General features: G+C 47.8%; 1 long non-coding RNA gene across 1 annotated transcript; it reads right to left on the bottom strand.

Moving 5' to 3' along the window:
- Nucleotides 1-502: 502 nt before the first annotated feature.
- On the bottom strand, nt 503-7,949 carry LOC109321001. The gene is made up of 3 exons (XR_002103925.1): nt 7,851-7,949; nt 7,794-7,796; nt 503-534 (listed from the first exon to the last, which is right to left on the bottom strand). It is a non-coding gene; the product is annotated as an uncharacterized LOC109321001 (long non-coding RNA).
- Between the last annotated feature and the right edge of the window lie 8,940 nt (nt 7,950-16,889).

A 16,889-nucleotide genomic window follows, 5' to 3' on the forward strand; every position in this document is an offset into this window, starting at 1 on the left:
TTTTTCTTAAAGCACCGGAGCCTGGCAGGCAGGGCAGCCATGGGGGTGCCAAGGGAGCAGGGTGGAAGGTTGACGGAGCTCGTGCAGAGCCCCCCATGCAGCATCATCCCCCCCTCTCCCCACAGCACCCGGTGAATACTGGGGCTTTTTTTAAAGCACTGGGAGCTGGGGCAGGTGGGGCAGCCATGGGGGGCCGGGGAGTGTGGGGGGGTCCCTCCATGGTCCCTTCCCCCACCCCTAGTACTTACCAGCTTGGAGTGGCTGAAGCTCCCTGTTGCAGGCACCAGGGACTGCCGGAATCATCAGAGCTCTCCGAATCTTTGCCAAAGATTCAGAGAGCTTCAAATCAATGCAGACCTTTAAATTGGTCCCCGATTCGATTTGGATTCGCAGATTCAGCCACCGAATCCGGCCAAATCTCTGTTGAATCGAGTTGCCACCTGATGATTCGTACAGCCCAACTGCCTGACTTCTTTTGCTGCTTGCTGCTCAAGCAGGGTTTCCCCCCTCCCTCCCGTCTCCCACAGCACAGACCTCAGCCCCACGGACTCTACGCATGTACTAGCAATTGCTGAGAGGTGTCTGTGTGTGTGTGTCTCCAATTTCACTGGGACAAGACAAAGGAGTTTCAGAGAGGATGGGAGAGAGAAAAAGAGAAAGATGAGGTGATTTTGTGCATGGTTTGGGGGAGCTTCTCCTATGCATGAAGGGCAGAATGGGAGCTAGCACACAGCTGCTTGTTTGACAACATAAGTATATGACAGAGCCAACATCTCAGTAGTAAATAAGAGACAATATCTAGCACAAAGGTAGGCTAGGAACAGCCTTGATAGTGAAGATAAGCAGTTTTTATTTGATGCCCATAGGAGGGGAGAGTCAATGCTGAGATGCAGCAGAAGGGTCAAATGGTCCAAGGGAAAAACTAAGATGGGTCATTTTTGCAGTAGTTTCCTGAATGGATGTGCGCAGGGCAATATGGCATTGGTCGAGGACAGAGACAAAGATGAGACAGTTGCCAAGATGTGAGAGGATGAGAGCTTTAGCAGTGTGGACTGATACAAGAACATCTGCTAATGTTGAAAAAGTTGGGGGGAAAAGCCAGGGCAGCGGGGAACGGTGGATTAAGAGCTGTCTTCTATCCATGTTGAGCTTGAGCTGACGGTGCATCATGCATGAGATGTCAGAGACCCAAGATTTCAGTTGTACTTTCAATTGGAGCCGGCGTTGTGCCATATGCAGCTTGCCCTCTTCCACTCCCCTATCAGACAGAGACCTAGTGACTCCCAGGTGCGGTTTCTGAGGCCATGAACACACCCCCCAATTACCATGGGGGAATTTTACCCTGTAGTGAATTTACTCCATAATAAGGAACAGACACCTGCCTAGCTCTCCTAAGCTGTCTGCCTGCCATAGGGGCGATGACAGCACCTAGGCACGAGGTGGAAGGGGAGTCACTTTGCATTGAGGAGACTGCTGCTTCAAGATGGGTTTGACTAGGAGAGTGCCCACATGGCACCGACACCTTCTGCACATTAACGTTCCCCCATGGTGCAGGTACATCACATTTTTCGATGGATAGTTTTACCCTGGATTGGAGTGATTCTCTGCATAGTAGGGAGAAGTATCCTGTGTCTAGTCCATCATTAATAGGCAGTAAACGTGTTGTGTCTGTACCTGGAGCCTCATGTTTCCATTACCCTCTCTTCACAGAAGTGATACGTTCACATGTCTAATTGTTTTGCAGTGCCTGTGTTTGGGGTGAGAACCTGGACAGGGGCTTTATTTTCAAAGGGCAGGCTGCTCATTAGTCTCTGAAATTCAGGGCCCCTTACGGTGTCCAAAACATGAGGCACACAATGTCACCAGTGACTCTATGTAAATTTAGGCCTATGCCTGGATGTTTCTACATCCTCACACTAAGGAACAATGCCGGGAGATGTTTTTTCTCTTTCTTTTTCGGTATTTTCAAAATTCCGTTTGTTTCATTTTTTAACTGAGAATGAATTTCTCACGTCTGCTCACCGTGGGATTACTCCCAGCCCCTCCAGCTCTTTCACTGTCAGTGGAGTGAATGAAGCGACTATTCAGAGGACTCATTTGGTCCAGAACATTTATTCCCACCCTGCCTCCGCTGACGTGTTCCAGGTCACCCAGCTCGACACCCGCCTTGTCGTTTCCATTAGTAGCAACCACTGGACAACTGCTCCAAGACCCCAGCCCTAGCTGTTAGCTTCAGAGGGCTGCGTGCCTAGTAACTGGGTTGCTAATTTGCAAACCAAGGTCAGTGTTGACCTGAAAGGACAAAGCGTCTTGGCAGGGACCAAGAACAGACTTGCCAAGCTCAGGGCATTGTTGCCTTCTGTGTTACAGGCACGGCTTTTGTAGCTCGTACGGCTTGACAGGCAAATACTTGGCAAGGCACAGAAAAGGGTGTTGTGTAGGCTGTCCTGTTGCCCATGCCGTGGGCTTAAAACCAGGCTGTGTCTGGCATAATCTCTCCCGGTAGAGGCAGCAGAGGCCTCGGACACCCAGGGGAAGTCTCGCATCCTCAGTGCCCCCCACCAAGACTGTCCCTGTGCTGGGCGGTGAAAGGCCCTTCCCCTTGCTGCTGTCTTTGGAGAGGTGCTGGCCTGCAGCCTTAGTCCAAACGAGCAGCCTGAGAGCTGGTTTCTTAGTGTGAGAGAAGGTCTGTCTGCTCAACTCATGTGACTTAGGTTTCAAGGACAAAGGTGTGCTAGCCCCTTTGAAGTCAGTAGAAGTTTTGGTACTCACTTCAGTAGGACCAGGGTTGTATTCTGGGTGTTGCAGCTTTGAACCCAGGTAGATAAGCCTCCTTACAATGAAACTGGACATACTGCCCTCCGTCTTACTGTATGTGGGTCATTCACACATCCTAAGGCCACTTCAGTCTGACCCGCTTGCAGGTGCTCAGATATAATGGCTATAGGCATGGTGTGAGAGACATAATTCACTGAGAAGTGGAGGGATGATACTTCCAAAATATCATTCTGAGACCATATTATCCATATCGTAATCATATCATGCGTTTGTATATCATCCCTGTCCTTGTCTTCTTTATTAAATGAAATTCTGTGATTTTTTTAACGTGTAAGTAATTTAGATTTCTTTGGACTAGTTCAAACCAGATCAAATAATATCATTCAATTTCTACCCTGCCCCATTTTTCTCCGAAATTTGAAATTCCGGCAGAATTCCTTGCTAAACCGTCTACAGCAGTGATGCTCAACCAACCAGGGCGCTGGGGCACAAGATAAACTCGGAGATTTCAAAAAAGAATCCCTTGCATTCCAACCGTCCTGCGGGTTCGTGGCCTTGCTGAGTTCTCTGCAACAGAAGAATTGCTGATATTTTGTCTGTAGTCAAAAAACAAGTAGAAAATAAGAGCTGGCATTTTTCAGGGCTTCCTCAAGTCTAACAAGGGGCACCTTGAATCTAAAAAGGTTGAGAACCACTGATCTAAACTTTAAAATGTAAATCAGCTCCGATAAGAACCAGAGCAGAACCAAATAGAGGCATGTGACTGTATTCTTGGAAACGGAGACAGTTCTTTGCAGCAGAAGGAAGTGAATCCCTCATAGGAAAGTCTGAACTCTGTCGGTACCAAATGTTTATATGCTGCATCTATAAGCACATTAAGAAACATCATGACAACCATAAAGATTTCCATCACCTAGAGACTGTTGGCATAACAGCTACTGTTTTCTTTCTCGCAGTGTGTACGAAATAATTATGACGTGTCCCCGGTAATAATGATCTATAAAGGCCCCACTGAAGCCAATAGCACTTTATCAGTGATGGTCATAACAGATCCAATTCTGGATAAATAATTGCATATACATCTATTGTCAGTTCCCAGGTTTTTATTGCACATCTTGTGGTATTTGCTTTTTTCTGAAAGTCCCAGCTCTTGGAATCATGCGAGTCTATTAAAACATTGCCTTTTATGTTTCAGGGAAAGTAGTTCCTAGCTCTCTTGCTCCCTTGAGAATGGGTCTGCAGAAAGTTCAAAAAGCAGAAGGCAAATAAAAAAATGGAACTTGAATTTATTTTTAAAAAATCTCCTAATTTGGGAAGAGACTAATTTATCATTCTGGGAGTTTGGGATTGGGCAATCCTGCCTAGATTGACCGCTCCCTGCAATAAAATAGAGGTTAGTTAGAGGTTAGGTAGGTTCCCTCACTGCATTAAAAAAATGGCAGAATGCAGAAGAACGCAATCAGCATGTGATCTCAATGGCAAGGACAACTCCACGCACAGAAAATTTGGAAGTCAAGAAACAGCTCACTCCCTGAACCTCCAATTTACAATGCACCTCCAATGGGGTTCTGCTCAGCAATCCACCTGTGCATTGTGAACTGCAGGACTGAGGCTGTATGTAGACACTGGCCTCTAGCTATGCGCTCCAGCGGTCTTGCATGAATATACAGCATACCGTATTAAATTGCAGAATCGGGGCCTTAAATGAGAAACTGCTTGGGTATGTTTGCCTATGAACCTCATGCTTTTAATTTTATAAATGGGGCTTTTGTGGGTCAAATTTAAATACCCTCAAATCAGAATGTAAATGATGACTCAGGCTTAATTGAAGAGCGAACCTATAATCTGTGTGCAAACCTGCCCTGCATTTTCTTTGTCTTACCACCATCGGTGGTGCATTATGCCTCAAGGTCTGCACAGTAATCTTGCTTTCTTATTTTGTAAACAGAAATAAAAATAATTGGCTTGAAAGTAGCCAGCAGATTAACAACCTCCAGCTGTAACTTTGATGACTAATGCAGCCTGCTCTAAGGCATCTGCACTGTAGTTCCCTATTTGTTTTACTGACCTTCTCCCCACACATTCTTAGTGAGGAGGATTAGCCAACGATGTTTTTCACATGCAGTGGAGCTTTGTGTAAGGGTTTGAAGAGTCTGCTTCATGAATTGAGCACCCGCATTCTTGCCACATCAGGGCAAAAATCTGCAGACCTGTCTGAAAGCAGGCATACAAAGGAACGTGGCTGGAAGGGACCTCAGGAAGTCATCTAGTCTGACCTTCTGCTCAAGGCTGGATCATCCCTATCTAAACCATCCTAGACAAGTGTTTGTCTGCCTGCTCTTAAAAACATTGCAAACCACCTCCTTATTCATCTCAAGCACAAAGCATCAGAAACAACCTAGCTTTCCGTGGGCAAAGCAGGAGGATGAGGAAGCTGTCTATACCAGGGGTAACTAACCTGTGGCACGCATGCCACAGGTGGCATGAGGCACTCTCTGTGGCTAAGTACAGATAGTCAAAAAGCCCGAGGCTAAATTGATTCAGTCTTTGCAGGTTAGTCTAAGCTGCATGGATTAAACTGAGAAACAACTGGACACACATTTACTTTTCATTCAGGAAATGCAGTCACACGTCTGCAGTGACTCAGACCAAAAGCCGGTGGGGGGATGCTAGAGCATAGCTGTTTGCCAAGTAGCCAGCATGGGCTGTGTGTTCGCTTCCTCTTCTTGCTGCCCTTAGGGTCTCTGGGATTTGCAGTCCAGAATCAGAGCAGCAGGACTCTCCGGGGTTTCTCATCACTTCCTCTTCCTGCTTCCAGGTGTCTCTGGGATTTGTAGTCCACAGTCGCATCCAGCACTAAGTTTCAGTAAGTTTAGCAGCAGGACAGCTCTGTACTTAGGGGAAGCTGAGTGTCACCCCCCTCCCTGGCCCCAGACCTCAGCTGCAGTGTGCCTGGGGGGAGGAAGAAGGCAATCCCTGCCTTCCCCCAATCCTTCTGTGCTGGAGCAGACAGCACAGCCCAGCCCAGAGCGGGAAAGCATGCTGAGATGCTGGGAAATGGTGATCTAACATGAATCAGGAAGGGGTCTGAGACAGAAGTTTCACAAACCAGTTTGACCCAAATCAGTTAAGTCTGATACTACATTCAACCAGGTTTATCTTAAACCAGTTTCAGCCATTTTGAAACTGGTTTATGTGCACTGAGCTTCTATTCTGTTACAGGTTTAAACCAATTTCTGATTACTTAAGCCAGTTTATGTGTAGCTACTGCTCCTAGCTTGTGTGTGGCATGTGGCAGATTGGGGAGGGGGCAGGCAGCACAGCAGCAGACTAGGCAGGAAGCAGGAAGCTGAGCAGCAGATCACATGAGGAGCACAGACAAGGAGCAAAAACCAGAGCAACAAATCAGGAAAGGACCAGAAACTAAACTGATGGATCAGGCAGGGGAAGCAGATCAGAGTGGCACTTGGGGAGTTTGCAGGGCTTAAGTTGTGGCACTCCTGCCAAAACAGTTGGCCCCTACTGGTTTATGCCCTGCCACTGCAAGGAGATGAAGTAGCTGTTAAGTACACTCAAAAGATCCAAGGAAGAAAACCATGTCCCCTACTACAGAGCAAAGCTAAACCTCTACAGTCTATGTCAATCTGGCCATGGGGTAAAGCTTCTTCCTGATCTGACATGTGGTGATTGGTCTGACCCTGAGCAGAGGAGCAAGGCACTTTAGCCAAGAACCACTGGGTTTTTTTAATTCTAGCAGGTGTGAACTATAAACATACTGACCTGGTATGCAAGGCTTCTCTGCAAGGCTACAAGCCTGGTTTTGATCAGCACTGTCTCTAGTTCAGCAGTCACAAAAGAAAAAAAAATCTAGGTTGGTTACAGTCTGTTTTCAGCCTGAAGTTATAAAAGCTTCATATTAGGAGGATTAAGAAAGAAAATGATGAAATACTTTTCTGGTGTCCTTCAGATTCCTTGTTTTTCATCCCAAGTCAACTTACTCCATGGAACTGGATTTACTAAAATAAAATGGATTTGCTCTTTGTGGGTGTCAGTTGATAAAGGGACTGAGGATGCAGGCCACCCCCTCCAAGTCCATCTATTTTAGGTAGCACCAGGTGGGGTGAATAATGCACTGGAGTCCAAATTCAAGTCAGTCTGTTCACTGATCCCGGTTCTAGACCACACATACATACTAAACAAAGTAGTCTGCTTCTCCAGGGCCAAGCTGGCAGGAAGATCAAACTATAAAGGATTATTTTTCTTATTTCCACACCCCTCCCACCAAAGGAAAAAAAGGAGAATCATAAACTGGTACAGTCCATCCACGCAAGAACACAATAGAGTCCATTCTGCAGACAATAAATACAGTGTTGCTGGACATGTTCATGATGATAAAAAGGACTGGGGAAAGGAATTCATAGCTGCGTGGTGATAAGAGCACCAACTTGAATACACTGTTGAACCGAATGGACTGTACAACTGTTATGCTACAGTTCATCTCGTGGGGCAGCCGTGGGACAAAACAAGAAACTGGGAAATCTTTTGGTTAGCTCTCTGCCTTCCCTTTTTTATCTCAGCTCTGCCACGTGGAGTGGAGAATGCTTTGCTATGCTTCAAGAACACCAGGCGAACATGGTTTGAAGCCTAGGGCTAGGGACGGACGTTACACATAAACCGGTTTAAGTGGTCAGAACCTGGTTTAAACCTGCAACAGAATGTAAGTTCAGTGCACGTAAACCAGTTTCAAAATGGCTGAAACTGGTTTAAGATAAACCTGGTTGAATGTAGTATCAGACGTAACTGATTTGGGTCAAACTGGTTTATGCAACATCTGTGCCAGACTCCTTTCTGGTTTAAGTTAAACCAAAGTCCCCCAGCATCCCAGATGCTTTGCAGCCCTGAGCTGTGCTGTCTGCTCCAGAGAGTAGGGCTGATCCTGCCCCTCTGGTCCCTAGCCAGAGCTCCAGCAGAGACTGCAGGCACAGCAGGGTCTGCCTGGCTTTCCCCTGCCCCACCCCCTCCTCATTGCTCACTGTTCAAGCAGGGATCCCCACTCCCATCTCCCACAGCACAGCCCCACAGACCCTAGGCATGTGGTATGCTAGCTAATCCTGAGAGGTATCTGTGCGTGTGTGGACAACTTGTCTGTCTCCAATTTCACTGGGACAGGGAAACAGTGTCAGCTTAGGGCTTTCTGGAGCTAATCAATGGGTCAGCTGGTAATGTCCCCCCATTCCTTCCTTAGAAAAAGCTTGAACTAATGAGAGAGGCTTGTGTTTTGTTGATGGGCTGATAAATGCTGTGTTATTAGCTCTTTGCTGGCTCCCTCGCCTGTCAGGTCTGCAGACAGTATGGAGAAGCAGGGAGAGGGAGATTGAAAAACTCAGTATCATCAATAGATGCATACACTGCACCCCCACCCCGCCCCGCCCCCTCCTTTGCTTCAGAGTGCCGGAGGCTGGGGGCTGGCAACACTTCCACCCCTTGAGCAGCAAGCAGGGAACAGCCTGGGACCATGCAGGCAGGGGGGAGGTTTAAACCCCTCCCTAATCAAAACATCCTGCCAGGGTCTGGCCACGCCCCCCTCAGCTCAGCACAGTGGAAGGGAAGGGAAGGATTCTCTAGCAGCCCCTGACTTCTAGCCTGAGCCACTGCAGGCATGTGCCTGCATTCTGTCAGTCCAGAGGGGATGTATATCTACCTCCAAATAGGTTCGAGCTTTGCAGGTTAAACTAACCTGCAAAGATTGAATCAGTTCAGGCTCAGGCTTTTTGAATGTCTGTCCCTAGCCTATGGGAGTACACAGGAAAGTGTGGCAATCCAGTCAGTGTCCTACACCACCTGAGGGAGAGCACAGAGTAGGATCAAAGTACTGCTCTTCACCCCTACCTCTGACATAGACTCACTCTTTCATTTTGGGCAAGACACTTAGATTTGGGCTGGGCTTCAGGCTCCAGTGGCTTCGACATGGTGTTCACATGAGTAGCACTCCCCTCATATTGTTGTGTGTGGCCCCAGTAGATGTCTACCCCAGGTCCCTGGGAATCAGTGGATGCTCCATATCTGCTCTTCTGCCTGATACAAATAGAAGGGCAGTAGGTGGTGGGCGGGGAATGTTGGCTCTGGTATTACAGTACAGCAGCCAGCACTGCTGAGCCAGCACTGGGGGCTGGTTGCCTGCTGTTGGGATGGGCCAGTAACAGAGACAGAATTATGTCTCTCTGAATCACAGTTTCTTCCCTGGGGTGTTCCCGGTGTGTGTCACAGCTCCGAGCCGCTTCTGACACAGGGCAGATCTTGCATGTACAATCTAGCCTTTTCATCTCACCGCCCCTGTAAAACCAGACAGAAAGCACTCAGGGGGATCTGTCAATGTTAGCAAAAGGCTTGAAGGATGGAACATGCTACATGTCAATTTAAAAAGATAACCTCTCGTTAGCCCAAATTTATGGGATGCTGGGTCAATTTTATATCCTGGCAAAGTGAAGCTGTCTCCTTGCACCTGGGCTTACATAATGGAAAGGGAGAAACCTGTTTTAAACAGATGGACAGTAGCCCAATAAAAGACTGGTTACTTTTATAGGTGGCTGCAAAATTGGTCAAGGAGCTACTGGCTTAGAATAGTAAAAGCAAGACATGGGGAAGTTGAACTGCAATATCTGAATATTGGTTCACAGCTGTGTTTGTTTGGTAAGCCGGGGTTCCTGTGTAACAGGGCATGTTTTGTAATAGTTCTCTCCCTCTGTTTCTATTGAATTCCTCTTGCATAGTGCCTTCAAGATTAAGCCAATAAAAATAAAGCCATTTGATTCCTTTTTTATAGGAAAAATATAATATTTATATGTAAACACCTGTCCCAAGGTCTAAGTGCCAGTGACAAAATACAGTCCTGGAGTATAACTTTATTGGAGAGTCTTTTCTAAAGAGCACGTTGCATGTTCCACTAGGACAATGGTCATCTGCAGAACTCGTGGACCTCCAGACCAAACTGTATTCACCCATGCAATGCACACGGAGATATTATGGCGCTGGATTTTTAGAAACAGCCTGCAATTCCACAAAGTTGTACATAGAAATGATGTAATTTCTATATCTACCTCCCAGATCTGCAGATAGGGTCAAGTCACTTGCACCCATAATTAATCACAAGTAGAGGCAACATTGGAAATGATGGTAAGGCCCTTTGCAAAGAAGAGAGGCCATCCTGGGCTGTTACATCATGTCACAGAAGGGACATTTCTCACTGTGGATGACTGGGTTTTGGAAGCTTGCTTATTCCATCTGGGCTCTTTAGAATTCAGCCTAGCTGAGGCATTTCAGCCTCACTGTTCTGTCCTCCAAACCTCTTATTTACTGACTGTGGTTTTTTTAAATTTTTACATAAAGAGTATGAATAAACTGTTAAGGTGCTTTAAAATTATTTCTCTTTATAACTTTTATAACAGTTATCTAGTGTAACTTCTTTCTCTGTCCACTCTTTCCTGCTGCAAGTGGAAACTAAATTACTGTAACTTTAAGCCAGTTTCATTCAGGTTTACAGTTACAGTGACTTAGGTCCACTATCATGGTACAGGAGCAGACAGATGAAACAGTTAGGTTAGTTCTCCTGAATGGTAAACCCCGCCCCTGCCTTTTAAACCACCTTAGGGTACTGACAGATGTGCAGGTCCCCACTCAAACTCATGGCACTTTGCGTAGTGCCATGAGTTAGAGCAAATCCCTGACCCAACAGATGTTTGTCTGGGGAGGCACAAGGTGGGGGGAGGGGGGGAGCTCCAATCCGTGCCCCCCCTCTGCAGGCAGCACTGAGGGCTGAGCTGAGCTGCATCAGCCCCAGCCCAATTGTGCTGACAGACTGATCCTAAGTTGCCTAAAGTGCTCCACTTTGGAGTGCCTTCATCTGATCCCTCATTAGATGAGGTTTAATTTGTTGCACAATCAGCCACTTTAAAAGTACTCTGCAGCTGTGCATGTGTGTCACAGCACAGCTGTATAGTGCTTTCAGGGGGCCGAATGCTCATCAAATGTAACTTCTGTCTGCACCCACAGCATCACATCTGTTCATAACCTTTGGTTGGCTAATTTTGTGATAAATATTTAAAAGAAAAGGGAGCTCATTACCCACCAAGAGGTCAGTGTGAGGAAGAACTAGATTGGTTTATTTTGCCAGTGTAGACAAAAATACTTGCAAATATGGCTTTTATGAGAGGCAACTTCAAACTCTCCCTGTTAAATGAAGTGACTCAAGCATGTGAAATGATCTTTGCTCCAAAATAAAAGCTGGGATGTTTGATGTTTCTAAGTGATTGCTACTAGGTGTCCAGATAGGTGATGATGCTGTAATTCTCATTAAGTCATTAATTCACTGATGCTGTCTTCACTTAGCACCTGACAGCTGAGCTTTATTTATGTGAGGATATCCTGGCAAAGCTTCCTTGGGGGAAGAATGTATACCCGCAAAAGAGTGTTTTTGACAATGTATCTTACACACATTCTGTGACAAAGTAGGTTACCCCAGAAAGGGCACATTTTGGCTGATGAAACTGGATCTACACAAGGCCTTCTGCCAGTTTAAAAACATCATTAAAAATCCCATATCTACAGGAAATCACCAGAGGCAAACATTTCTTGCATAGATGTGGCCTTTGTCTGGGTAAATAATGTGGAAAAAAAAGTTTTGTGCTAATAAACCTGTTATGTTGGAAGGATTAAAAGCCTGATCTAAGACAAATGTATAATTTATTAATATCTTTCCATGAATTGTAATGGGTGTTTGTGACAAGGGTCCATCCCCATGCTTATCTAACAGAGGCCTGACCTCTGTCTCTGGGCTACCCACCCACCTATCTCTCCTGCCATGCCTTGATGGAACAATAATTATGATGGTACTCAGGTGGGAGGCTGCCCATTTAATACCCCAATGCTAGGGGTCACTATCCACCACTCCAAACCTCCCCTACACGGTAGCCCATGCCTTGCAGATGGTATAAATGTCAACCTACACCCTAGGGCATTGTGTTGGCTCACTCTCTGTTGCTGTACCACCCCTGCCACTGGGGCCCTATTGCCCCCTGACACTGCGCCCCCCTGGCACAGGGGCCCGATCGCCCCGTGGCACTGGGGTTTTGCACAGTAGTGTGCCCCACTGAGGCCTCCTCCTCCTCCCCAGATAGCATCAGCCCAGTCCACCAGACAAGCAGTAGCACAAACGTGAGCCCCTGGGCTATAACATAATAGAAGTCCTATAAGCCACACTCTGGCTCCTTAAAACCCCAAACTGCTTCTCGAGCCTTGAGTGCCCCCTCCCCCCCACCTCTGGGTAACTTGTACACTACTGGAGCCTCATCAGCTACAGCAACAGCCAGCAGCCACAGCCTTCAGGAGCTCCCTTCCCCCTGCCAGCTTTGGCCCTGGGGTTTATATGTGCCCAGAGGCCTATCCCTTTCCTGTCAGCTGACCAGCCTGGGTGGTTGGGCTATTAACCCCTACCCTCCTGGTGCCTGGTGTTCCTGTAGCCCCAGTCTTAAAGGGGCAGCCCTGTGTCTTAGTAACAGGGCTAGGGTTCCCTGTGACAGTGCTGAATTAGTCCCTGAATGTCCTGTGTAAGAGGTGGTTGTTGCTGTGGCAGTTGTTTTTCTGATGACATATAGCAACAGTTTTTCAGTTCAACTAGTGGTCTATCAACTTGGCAGGGCATTTGTGTTGGTCAGACTCTTTAGCTTGGGCTGATCAATGGAGCTCTTCTGATTGTAGGTTTTCCAGCAGTGGCAGACAAAGAGAAGCCTGTGTCCTCTTTCCTCAGCATATTGATAGTAATGTGGCAATCACCATTCCCTCTTGGTGCCTGAAAAGGGTTCTACACACTGAAATCAAACAAGAGAGGCTGAAGTGAAGTGGAGGTAAGGCCACTCTACTCTTCTCAGCACCTTCTCAGCATGTCACAACTTTCATAAAAGGTGCGTAAACATTTCATACAGGTGGCTTCACTGAGATAGCAATCTCCTGTTAACAGAGAAGGCCCATCTTCTAGGGGCCTATATTGTCACATTGAAGAGAATGATTGAAATTGGTTTCAGTGAAAACTCCACCTCACTTCTGTGTTCAGGAGGAGAGCTTGTACACCAATGGAGAGTACAGAAACCAGTCAGAATCCTTATGGCATCTGGACTGCCTGGAAGAAGGCAGGGTAATTTTGCACTTTATAGTGCACACATACTTTGGTGCATATAGTTTCGTAATACTTAGGGTCAGAAGGGACCTAACAGATCTTATGACCCCAGCTGACTCCTGCCCTTCAGGCGGGGGGCTGGACTCGATGATCTTCTGAGGTCCCTTCCAGCCCTGATGTCTATGAAACCTATCATCAGGTCCAACCCCCTGCCTGGGGCAGGAATGAGTGCTGGGGTCATAACACCCCAGCCAAATATCTATTCAGCTTCCTCTTGAAGACCCCCAAGGTAGGAGAGAGCACTGCCTCCCTTGGGAGTCCATTCCAGAGCCTGGCAGCCCTAACCATAAAGCAATGCCTCCTGATGTCCAGCCTGAACCTTCTCTCTAACAATTTATGGCCATTACTCCTAGTAACCCCGGTGGTGCCTGGGGGAACAAAGCCTCACCCAGTTTCCGCTGGTCCCCCCTGGTGAGTTTGTAAACAGCCACCAGGTCCCTTCTGAGCCTTCTCTTGTGGAGGCTGAATAGATTCAGGCCCTTTAGTCTCTTTTCATAGGGCCTGACCTGCTGCCCCTTGACCATGCCAGTGGCCCTCCTCTGGACCCTCTCAATGCTAGCCACATCCCCCTTGAAGTGCGGCACCCAGAACTGGATGCAGTGCCCCAACTGCAGCCTGACCAGTGCCGCATAGAGGGGGAGGATCACCCCCCTGGACCTGCTTGTGATGCATCTATAGATGCACAACAAGGTGCGGTTGGCCTTACTGACCGCTTCCTTGCATTGGTGGCTCATCCTGGAGTCAACAATGACCCCAAGATCCCTTTCTGCCACCGTGTTGACAAGAAGGGTGTTCCCAAGCCTATAGGTGTGTTGCTGGTTCCTTCTCCCTAGATGCAGCATCTTGCACTTGTCTGCGTTGAATTCCATCCTGTTCTCATCTGCCCACCTCTCTCTCTCTGTCTCTCTGTCTCTCTCTGTCTCTCTCTCTCTATATATATATATCTCGCAAGTTTTTGTGACTATATGTATATATAGTTATATATACACACACACACACACACAGAGTGCACAAGTTTTGTGGTCTGAAACTCATTTCATTGTCTAATGATGAAAGCTTGTGCTATATATATAATATATATATAGCTATCTATCTATATCTAAATAGATCCATAGACAGATATCTATAGATATAGATATAGGTATAGATATAGGTATATCTACAGATATATATATATATAATATATATCTGTGTGTGTGTAAAGTGTGTGTGTGTATATATCTATATATATATATAGTCACAGAAACTTGCGATATATATATATATAGAGAGAGAGAGAGAGAGAGACTACTTTGGTTAATCTATAAGGTATAAATCTAACCTGGCTTCTACCTGACTTCAGGTTAACATAGCTAACTATGTCTCTATGATTGCCAAGTTTCAGCAATGCATTAGTTTTTCTGAAAGGTTATTGTGATGAAAGGGAATGTTGCTTTGCAATTAGATCAAAGGCCTAAGAAACAGGACCCCTGGGCCCTGACTCTAGATCTGGCAATTAATGGCTGGGGACAGAAGTTACACATAAACTGGTTTAAGTGATCAGAAACTGGTTTAAACCTGTAACAGAACAGAAGCTCAGTGCACATAAACCAGTTTTAAAATAGCTGAAACTTTTAAGATAAACCTAGTTGAATGTAGTATCAGACCTAACTGGTTGAGGTTAAACCAGTTTATGAAACTTCTGTCCCAGACCCCTTCTTGGTGTAAGTTAAATCAGAGTCTCCCAGGGTCCCAGCCTGCAGTGGAGCCCTGGGCTGGGCTGTGTTCTCTGTTTCAGAGGGCAGGACTGGCTCTGGCCCTCCACTTTCTAGCCAGAGCACGGGCAGGGGACATGGCAATCTAAAGTGAAGAGGGCAGGGAGAGGGTTTATTTCTTCTTCCCTCCTGTCTCTCCCCTGGGGAACCCCGTCTGGAGTCTGCCTGGTGGGGGCATAACAGCCCCTGTCAGGCATTCCCCACTCTCCGTTGAGTGGTGGGGGGGCACGGCCAGCCCTGGCTATGGCCCGAAGCAAATGGGAGATGGCATAGGCAACACATAGGGGGGCCATGTGCCCCCCTGCAATTAGCTGCCACCACCAGCTTCTGTGGGTGGTCGCCGCTTGCTACCCTCCCCCTCCTTGCCACCACCACCGCTGCCATCTGTGGCCAGTCCCTGCTCACCACCACCAGTGTCTGCGGCCGGTCCCCGTTTGCTGCTGCCACTGGCGTCTGTGGCTAGTCTCTGCCACCGACACTGCCGCCTATAAATGGTGTCCCCCCCCAGTCTCAGGAGGCACCAGTCATTCATCCGAGACAGAGGGGGTGTTAATTCCTCCCCTTCCTCCACTGTCCCACTGGCACAGGCCCCAGGCCCTGTCAGGCATTTTGCCCCTCTCACTGCTTGAGCAGCAAGGGGTGGAGATGGGAAATGCTTGGCATGTGCTGTTGCCCCCTTCCCTCTCTAGCCATACCCTGACTGGGGACTGTGCAGGCCAGGGTGAGGGCTTAAACTCCACCCAAGTCATACTTGGCCTGGCCACATCCCCTGGGTGTCACAGGGGACTAGGGTGCCCTGCTCCTTTAAAGAGCTGAAGCTGCTAGGGGAAGAGCCCTAGCAGTGAGCTGGGAGCCCCAGCTACAAGTTACCAGGGCAGCCAGAACAAGCCAGTGGCCCACACCTGCCAGCGGTCAGCTGACCGGGAGGGGCAGGGCCTGGCTCATAGATAAACCCCAGGGCCGAGGCCAGGGAGGTGGTTCCCTGCCAGGAGCCGAGGGGGAGGGAGCTCTCCCAGAGCAAGCAAGGGGAGAGGCTTGACTGCAGGAGCAGCTTCTGATACTGCTGAGGGACAGATCATTTCCCAGTAGGGTTTGAATGATGTTATAGCCGGGCGGCTTGAATTTATGTTACATCCCAGGGCCTTGTGTTTTGTTTATTGTTGTATAAGACTGGTGGTTTGGGTGAGGCTGTTAGGGGATGGAGGAGGCCTCATTGGGGGCCCACAGCCACGTGGGGACGCCGGCGCCAGTGGAGGCACGGCGTTTGGGGTGCACTGACCCTGGCGCCAGTGAGGCGCCGAGCGAGACAAGGCTGCAGAGAGCCCAGGGAGGACAAGGGGGCCAAATTGTGACAAGGCCCAGACCAAACGACGTCGGTACTATCTGCACAGCTTGGGGCGTGGTAAAACGGTGGTTGGAGCCACGCATAGCCCATAAGGCTAGGGTGCCCTGAAACACACGTTGGGACATCTGTTTTGGAACGGGACCCGCCAGAGGTCTGGAAACCCGCGGGGTCCAGAGAATCAATCAAGGCCATGTTCAAGAGGACTTAAAGGCAGCCTTCCTATCATTCATACCATCAAAGACATGGTGGGCGAGAATAGAGGGTGCCCATTGGACCAACTTGGCATGGTAAGGGGGTCTGGGGGAGATCACGGCTATCCTGCAGGAGCCCATCCTGTGACACCAGGACCTGGCCATAGCGAGGGCTCACTCTAACACCCCATGGCTTCTGGCCTGAACCACTGCTGGCATGTGGCTGCATTTCCTGAATCAAAAACGAATGTCTGTTCACTTGATTGCTAGTTCAATCTATGCAGGTTAGACTAACCTGCAAAGATTGAACTGATTCAGGCTTGGGCTTTTTGAATGTCTTTACTTAGCCAATGTGAGCTTGGGCTAATTGTGGAAGCAACATGTGTCTCAATTATCGCACCTGAAAAGTGGAGAGAATATTTAACGACCTCTACTTTGATGTCTCTCAGAAAGAAGGTACTTTGGAAAAGCAAAAGTAAATGATGACAGAATTCAGCACAGCTGTGGGATACTCTGGCAGGCTAAAGAATATGCTGAAAGGTGCTTGGTAAATGCATGGATTTACAAAAAAATCAACAAACCAGGGAATACAC

Source organism: Crocodylus porosus, unplaced genomic scaffold, assembly GCF_001723895.1.
Source record: "Crocodylus porosus isolate Cpor-Errol unplaced genomic scaffold, CroPor_comp1, whole genome shotgun sequence".
NCBI classification, from domain to species: domain Eukaryota; kingdom Metazoa; phylum Chordata; order Crocodylia; family Crocodylidae; genus Crocodylus; species Crocodylus porosus.